The sequence below is a fragment of the Vigna unguiculata genome, chromosome 7, assembly GCF_037176805.1.
Source record: "Vigna unguiculata cultivar grain cowpea cultivar isolate G323 ecotype 2 chromosome 7, ASM3717680v1, whole genome shotgun sequence".
In the NCBI taxonomy this organism is placed as follows: domain Eukaryota; kingdom Viridiplantae; phylum Streptophyta; class Magnoliopsida; order Fabales; family Fabaceae; genus Vigna; species Vigna unguiculata.
In genome coordinates this window covers 8,829,709-8,839,416 of record NC_140798.1, presented here as the reverse complement: position 1 = coordinate 8,839,416, position 9,708 = coordinate 8,829,709, and the positions used below count along the sequence as shown (strand labels likewise).

General features: G+C 29.9%; 1 pseudogene across 1 annotated transcript; it reads left to right on the top strand.

Annotated features, from left to right (window-relative positions):
• The first annotated feature begins 5,367 nt into the window (after nucleotides 1–5,367).
• Nucleotides 5,368–6,187, top strand: LOC114190159 (large ribosomal subunit protein uL11 pseudogene; annotated as a pseudogene). Its single transcript, XR_014996591.1, has one exon. The product of XR_014996591.1 is annotated as a large ribosomal subunit protein uL11 pseudogene (transcript).
• The last annotated feature ends 3,521 nt before the right edge of the window (nucleotides 6,188–9,708 follow it).

The window sequence follows — 9,708 nt, the reverse complement described above, 5'->3', positions numbered from 1 at the left end:
TCCTTGAATTTCATCAACTGATATCTTTGCTACAACCTTTACAACATTAATTATATCGACCATTAGAACCATGAATATCAATAATATAAACCATTAGAACAATCAAAACAAGCTAAAAAAGAGCAAATAGTGTGACAAAACCCACAACAGAACTGATGTCTAGTGTTAGAAACCCTAGAAGCTCTTTATTATGAGCATGCCTAGTGGTGCAATCCAGTGCTCAGCGGTCAAAGACCAGTAGAACTCAATGGAGCAATGGTGCCCAACGACATAAACCTCCGCCTAGTGCCCTGTCACGAAAAATGTTCCAAACTTGATGTTAGAAAAAGATTAAACAAATAATACTATTAATAATAAAATATGAAATAATATAATAATAATTATTAGAGCAATCATAATACTACAACATATAGATAAATCAATGAATATTAATCAGAGATCAACAATTATAATAACAATAAAAAATAAAAAATAAAAAACAAGGAAAGGAGTATAAATATCCTAGGTTGAGGCACGCATAACACTATCCTTAGAGAGAAAACGTCCCTACTGCATAGGGCAAAACAAAATCATATGTGCTTCTCTCCTAAGATACAACAACCCATTAGATCGATCGAGTGCAGCGAAGGATTTCTGAACCTTATGAACACCACTGTTTTACAAGATAATATAGAGAAGAAAGAATAAGACTTTTGAGAATACTCTAGTGTTTGTTGTGTTTTTTGTTGTGTCTTTCTTTATGCACCAAGGTGATATTTATATAGGTAGAAAAGGGAGACACAAGAGTAAACTGTAATAAAAAATATAATTGTTAATCATAAATAGCATTAACTCATAAAATTAAAAGTCCATGAAAAATATTAGTAACAATAGAATTTTATTTTAATTATTTATTTTTTAAATTATATTAAAATATTTCCAACAATCCCCCACATAATTTTAAAAAATAAAATAAAAAAGATATTATCTTTTAAAACAAAATATTGTAGTTCAGCATAAGGAACCTTCCGGGTTTGAGCCTTATACCTAGTGCTTATAAACTTCCACCCGAGAAAATGCAGAGTCTTGATTGTTTTGAGCTACATCCACTATGATCGGGTTTTAGTAAGTAACACGTACAATATCGATGTTCATTATAGGTTCTAATCAGTGGGTGCACGTTATGGTCTTGTGCATGTATCTTGTTTCATGAGTGTCATTTAGAGACTTGCCCATGTCTCACAATGGTGGCCTCACCATCACACTCACTAGGTAAACCCTCAAAGGGTGGTTTGCGACTCACACCCCTACAATCATTGTCATTGTGTATTTTTAAAAAATATATATATATAAACATAATAATGCATATACCTCAACCTAATTATTGCCACAATTTATAGTACACATCGCCATAGGAATGAGACATAAAATTCAATCACATTAGTTAGTGTACTTTAGTCAACAACAACTTCGTTGTTACCTATTGAACTCCATTCCACGGGATCGCCATTCAGGTGGAGATGGGTGTTCGTTGTTGCAACTAATTTATGGGCTTTAATCTCATTCCCCTCTACGACTCGGGTACTCATTGATGCATCAATCCTTTGGTGAGCGAATTCGCAATTTTTCCTGACCTGACAAAGTCAAGAAAATTAATACATGAGTGATAACTTTTTAATAAAGTTATGTCTCACTCTCTTATGGATTTTTTCAATAAATTTTTGCTATAAGCTTTATATATATAGCAACTTGATCATTAGAATGCAATGTAATAATAGGTATATTTTATTTAATAATGATAAATCATATAAATAATAAATATTTGTGTGAGCAACACTAGTATTATAACAACACAAAACTTTGCTCCCATGGTATATCACGATACAACATTTTGTTTAGCAGATTCTCATGATATTGTACCTCCACCCAAAGTTAAAACATAACCATAACTAGTAGGTGATTTTGTGTCACCAGAATCCAAATCCAATTTACATTAATATATCATTCAATAATATGAAGAAATTGGACATATTGCCATAACTGAAAGAAACACAAATAATGTCACTAGATGGCAAAATAGTATTAGAGGTATATTTTCACTCACTTTAAAATATATAACCAAGATTGTTTTTTCATTAACAAATATGTTAACTATTGCAAGGCACCCCCACACTTTGAAATAATTTAAATGTGATTATTTTTTCTTTCATAACTCAAAAGAAATTTTATCACAACCTTTTGTAAGGAATAATATTTGACGATATGACAAATAGAATATAAAGTTTCACCCCATATAATTTTAGGCAAAGACAAGCTAGAACTTGAAACATAATATTTACCATATTAAACAAAAGTTGTTTTTTTTCTTTCGCTGCACCATTAGATTAATACTATATGAAGATGTTACATAATGAATAATACCATGAGTTTCACATAAAAACACTCATTTATATAGACATTTATTCTCATTTCTAAAGACATATATTCATCACTTTCCTTTTAAATTAATTTTATACATAAAAAATTGTATAATTGAATGGTCTCTAAGCAAACTTCTCAAAAAATTATAATAATAACATGTCATATATCACAACTTCCAACATATGTAATAATCAAATAAGAACTACTAAATATTTTATTACAAGATAAAGGTACTTAACTCAAACAAACCATCACAAATATATCATTTACCAACCAAAACCAAAACACATGTCTAGATATAATAATAGTATTGCACTCAAAGACCATTTCATAACCTTGTTGAGTAACAAGGAAGTTTTGAATCCAGAAACAGGAAAAACTCCTTTTTTTTAAAGAAAAAAAAACTCTAGAAGACATTTTAATTTTACTTGATCATCTCCTCAATTTCTGATATGAAGATTTTTTTTATCAGCACACACATAATCATAAGCATGATATAAAATAAAATAATTTATTTTAATTTAATGTCATAAACAATATTTTTAATTTCATAAATCTAATAAAAAAGGATTTATGGTGGTCATTTTTTTCATATAAATATCAAGATAATTTTTTTTCTTGCAAATGGATAGTTTCATAACTCAATAATAATTTCATAAACAATTAATGGTTAACTTGTATGACAAACATTTTATAATTATTTTCATACAAAACACTAAAATATATTCATGATTTAGAACATCGAGTATAAGATATTAAATCATAAATTAATATAATAGGAAAAACATTAGCTTTAAATATCACAAAAAAAGTATTCAGTGAACCATAATTTAATTTATTCATAATTTCATTTATTGTTACCAATAGAAATAAAAATAATTATACAAATAAATTTGTAGAATTAGTTGAGGCTAATTTGATTATAACCATACCAAACACATTAGTTTATAACAAGTGTTTTCAATCTTCCCCCTTATATTGTCCGTAATTTTAGAAAAAAATAAGAATTTTCTCTCTAGGAATGTTATAAAAAGATTAAACAAATAATACTATTAATAATAAAATATGAAATAATATTATAATAATAATTATTAGAGCAATAATAATACTACGACATATATATATATATATATATATATATATATATATATATATATATATAAATCAACGAATATTAATCAGAGATCAACAATTATAATAATAATAAAAAATAAACAAGGAAAGGAGTAAAAATATCTTGGACTGAGGCACGCATAACACTATCCTTAGAGATAAAACGCCCCTACTACACATGGCAAAATAAAATCATATGCGCTTCTCTCACAAAATACAACAACCCGTTAGATCGATCGAGTGTAGCAAAGGATCTCCGAACCTTATGAACACCACTTTTTTACAAGATAATATAGAGAAGAAAGAATAAGACTTTTAAGAATACTCTAGTGTTTGTTGTGTTTTTTGTTGTGTCTTTCCCATGCACCTAGGTGGTATTTATAGGTAGAAAAGGGAGACACAAAAGTAAATTGTAATAAAAAATATAATCGTTAATCATAAATAACATTAACCCATAAAATTAAAAGTCCATGAAAAATATTAGTAATAGTAGAATATTATTTTAGTTATTTATTTTTTAAATTATATTAAAATATTTCCAACACTTGAAATTTGGTGCTACTGTTGCCCAACGTCATTATAACAAATTCCAGATTTTGCAGATTTTTAACTTACCAATTGACCAAATTGGTATTTTCTCTTTTTTTTCTTAACTCAATCAATTGTAAAAACATGTTGTACTTTCAACGGCATGAGTGCAAGGTAAGTTGGTAAGAACTTTTACTTCGCATTTATTACCACATTAATTACTTATCCTAAACTGACTTAAGCATCAGAGCCTAATTGATAAGTACCCTGATCGTTTGGACAACCGAACGGGAGAAAGAGAAAGAACACCGAACAGGAGGAGAGAAGAGTAATAGTGACAATAGAGGAAAATGAGGTCAAGTTAGTGTTTTAGATAGACTCTTAGTCCCTATACCCCGAAACAAATACTAACATGCAAGAGAAGAACATAATTGATCAAAATGAAAAAGAGTTGAAATCCAACTTACTTAATCGAAGGAATTGATCTATGAACTTGAAGAACTTGTCGAAAGAATCACGCTGACGCTCTCAAATCTTCAAAGATATCTAGAGAGTAAGAAGATTTATAGAGAAGTAAAATGACTCTAGAAAAATAAGTTAAAGAGAAATAATGTTTTAAAACAATGAAACTGGTTTATATAATTTCTATTTATACTTTAATACTTTAATATTAAAATAATTAAATCTCATTATTTAAAAATACTATCACCTCTAAAATACCATTTTCTCTTACATTTCATGTTCCAAAAATTATTTTAAAATTAAAATTTTAAGAAAATGAAAATGTATTTTACTAAATAGTGTTTTTGAAAATTAGATCCAAAAGCAATAATTTTTTAATTTCCATTTTAGAATATATTTTTTACAGCACACATTTAAAATGTTATGAAAAATATTTTTATTGTACATTTTGTTCGGATTAAGTACTTTCAAAACATAAAAATGAGAACATTTAAAAAAAATATTTTAACTTGTTTTAACTCATAATTCTAATCACTCTTCAATTATCATAAAAATAAAAATAAAATATCATTATCTTCTAAAAATGTTAGAAAAAAATATATATATACCAAAAGAATATCTTTCATACTGAAAATATGGCATCTTTAAAAATTAATTATTAAACACCCCTTTCAATTTTACATTTCAGATTGTATTTTTTAGACCATAATTTTTATTTTTTTTCATAAACACTTTACACAGAGAATGTTCTACAACACGAGAATCAATTATATTTTGTAAAAAGATAGTTGTTTAAGATTTTTTTTTTCCATCCAAAGGAAAGTGTAGATAGTAGAAAAGGAACTGGAAAAAGACCCATTGGCATCCTGAAAGCCCATACACCCAAGCAACAAAACAAAACCCTAGTTAGCAACTTTATATCCCAACACCGTCACAAACCCTCTTCTGCAAAACCCTAATCGACACCACTCCAGCGAAGAAACCAGCGGCCCAATGCCACCGAAGTTCGATCCCTCGCAGGTGGTGGACGTGTTCGTTCGCGTCACCGGTGGCGAGGTTGGTGCAGCGAGTTCCCTCGCCCCTAAGATCGGTCCGTTGGGACTTTCTCCGAAGAAGATCGGTGAAGACATCGCCAAGGAGACCGCAAAGGACTGGAAGGGCCTCCGCGTGACGGTGAAGCTCACCGTTCAGAACCGCCAGGCGAAGGTGACGGTGGTGCCCTCCGCCGCCGCGCTCGTCATCAAATCGCTCAAAGAGCCTGAGAGAGACAGGAAAAAGACTAAGAACATTAAGCACAACGGAAACATCTCCCTCGATGATGTGATTGAGATCGCGAGGGTGATGAGCCCGCGCTCCATGGCAAAGGATCTCAGCGGAACCATTAAAGAGATCCTCGGCACTTGCGTGTCGGTTGGGTGCACCGTTGACGGGAAAGACCCCAAGGATTTGCAGCAAGAGATTTCAGATGGAGACGTTGAGGTTCCTCTCGAATGATTTTGATGAATTTTCAGTGTATTTTTTTTTTGTTTAGATTGTTTCTGTTTTGGGAATTATAATTTTGAATTCGGTTTAATTTATAGAGGAAATTGTTTTGCTTCGGAATGGTAGGTATTTGTGTTGGTTGGTAAATGATAACACATTGTTAGGATCTGAGCAGTTTTGAATTGAGCATTTTCATTGTTAACTGTTTTTTTTCTTGCGTGCTGTATTTTTTTTAGAGTTATCCATGTTGGTTTCATTATATATGAAAAATTAAGTATATTTGGGATATTTAGCCGAAAAATTATTGAATAACTATATTGTTTTTATTTTGATTCTTATCGAATTGTTTATGGTTAATTCAGTTATCAATTGTTTATGATAGATTTGGTGATGAATTTTTTATGGTATGATTTGGTCATGGTATATATATGCAATTTTGAATGCAGTAGAGGTTAATATGGAAAGGGGTCCGAATAAGAGTTCGGGTAGTTGGAGTGACAGTAAAATAAATCTTCAAATGTAGATAAAAGTAAAAAAAATCAATTTTTTTACCAAAATGCAGACTTAGCTTATTACCTCTGTAGCACACTTTTCCAATTAATTATCATGATATCACCATTTTTTAGGCCAGAATTCTGTTCCGGCAAGAGAAGTTCTATCATTTGGTGATTCCTGGCCTGAAAGTCAGGATTCGATCCCTCGAGAATCGATTCCCAAGTTTCTGTTTTCTATTGTTTATGAATAAAATTGGTATTTATCAAATGTTAATAATTAGGAAATATTATTGATTGAAAATTTTGACTGCACAAATGAATGGATTAATTTTGATTTGTGTTATAGAAAAAAGTTATAATATTTAATGTTATATGAAATTGTATTTGTATATAATATTGAATATTGAATAATATTTAATAACCAAATTAATAATGGGAAGTTGAGTCTTGAAGGGGAAGATTATTGGACAATTATTATGTGTTGGAGAATGATAATATCAGATTAAGTGATATTGTTCTTGTATATATTCATTTTAGGTGATTTTGTTTGTTGATATTCATTTTGATCTTAATTCTGGTTTATTTGGAACTATGTTGGATTGGGACAAAGTTGAGGATCTTCTTGTGTTTACGGGTAAAATTTGTGTTAAAGCTTTTCAAACAAGTTTTAATAAACTTTATTCACTTCATCAACTTGTACATGCTATGAAGCGCAATATCAGACATAACTACACATCTATTAAAGTGTAGTAATTATATTTCATAATCTAAAATAATGAGAAATATTTATATAAAGGAAGTCTTTTAATAAAACAAAAACTTGTAATGTTTATATTTCTTCATTTTTATGGAAAAAGACGATTTGCACTAATAACAATCTGTTAGAGTTCATTTTGCAAATTTTTAAATCTTTTAAGTATAACTATGGTCGAAACAAATCTTGTAAGAGGATCATAAAGTGACTTAAATGAGTTGAGATTATTGAATATTGGTAATCTAATCTTATAGAGTGTCCTACAATAAGATAACATCATCAACATAGATCTAATAATATTCTTTATAAGTATTACAATTATTTTAGTATTTTTTATCGTATATATATTTTTCAATGCAAGGTTTAAGTTGTACATTATATAAGGAGTTCATGAGTGGTTTTCTTTATGGATCACTTTACTTATTACTAGCAATTATCATCCTTATCTGATTCCATGAGTTTTTTTTATAGGTTATAGAAGTTTTTCTACCTAACTTCTATCTTTAGAGAACAGAGAACATCTCAATTTATTATATATTATTAGTATATTAAGATTGTATGTATTAGCAGCATGAGAAAATCCACTCTTATAATAAGGATTTCTAGCTTAGTCTTGAAGCATAAAACATCTTTACATTCTCATAATCAAAAGTATCTTTAACTTACATATTGAAAGAAGTTCATAAAGAAATTGAGTTTTTGGGGCTAACATAACTGTGTATTTGTTCTCTTCATTATATTTAAGTGATATAAAGACTTTTTCTTTTTTTTTCTTTGAATGTTCTATTTCAATATTTTCATTGTCTAATTTCTTAAGTTCAACGAGTTTTAACGGGTCATTTTGGATAAATTCTAGCTTCTCCTCCTGTAATTTTTAGAAATGGGCTTTATTCCGGTGTAAGATGAAAAATCACACCTAATACACTTAATCATATTATTCTTATCATAAGTAATTTTTATTTTTTTTATTTTAACTTTGAAACATATCTCTTTATTTCATCGTCTTGTGCTACGCCGGCAAGATGAAATGGCAAATATTGTTGCATGGCTGGGCCATAAAACTTCTTAAGTAATAAAACATGAAAAATCGGGTGAATTTTTACGTTCTGGTAGAAGAAGTTTGTAGGTTGTTAAAATACGTTGGATGATTTCAAAAGGACCAAAATAGCATAATTCCAATTTGATATTTTTGCGTAAAACTAGATAATGTTGTCGATAAAGTTTGAGTTTAACTAAAATCACCAAGTTGAAACTGCATATCTATGTTAGGGATGTCAAAAATATCCGTACCCGTGGATATTCGCGGATAAAATCCGCGACGGATAGGAAATGGATATTAAAAATGGATACCCGCTACCCGTGGGTACGGATATTTTTGATACCCGCATGTTAACGGAACGGGTACGGGTATCATAGTATCCGTACCCGTGGATACCCGTACCCGCTAAACTTTAATTCAGAAAATACCCTTATATATATATATATATATATATATATATATATATATATATATATATATTAATAAAAAACATCATGAGTCTTCATTCAATAATGGTGGTCAGATTCTTACCCCACAAAGGAGTAAATTACTTCCAGATACTGTGAAGGCATTTATGTGTCTCTAAGACTGGTTATGGACCAACATGGAAGGTAATGAAATTAACACTTTTACTTATGTATTTTAATTAAGTGAGATTGTTAGAAATTTTTACTAAACTTCTTATGTTTTAAGGCTCTTCTAGATTAAAATTGGACAACATAAAACTTTATACAATGTTACAAGAGGTGGACATCGATGAAGTTAGTAATTTCTTTAATATTTTATTCAAAAATAAACTACAATATAAATTGGTAGAGATTTTTTATTTGTTTGTTTTTCAAGAATCAATCGGGGAAAGGGAACTTGTTGATCCAAACACTAATTATGGTTAAATATTTATTTTTTAAAATATTTTTGTAAATACCTGCGGGTACCCGTGGATACCCGCGGATATGAAAAAAATAGACGGGTACCCGCATAACGGATACCCGACGGATATAGGTACGGGTACGGGACAAATAATCCAGCGGGTAGGATACGGGGGAGCTACTACCCGTACCCTACCCGCCCCGTTGACACCCCTAATCTATGCGCCTTTTGTTAACTTGAAACTCCATATAGTTTGGGCAAAGAATCATATAGAAAAGAAGGACCTGTAGAGTGCGTGGTATATAGAGATACCAAACAAGGCCTAATAGGTGAGATTCCAAGAAACTAGAGGGGAGAATAGTGATTATAAGGATGAAAGATTCATGAATTTAAGGTAATAATAATCAGAAACAAAACCCGTTTGAGTGAGTTTGAACAACTGATTCCAAAGCGAATGTTAAATCATGTCATGAAATTATTGCATGAATGTGTTGTAACATCTAAAATCAATCTTCTATATCTCTTTGTCCATTAAATATTTTAAGACCACTGGGTCAAACTTTGTA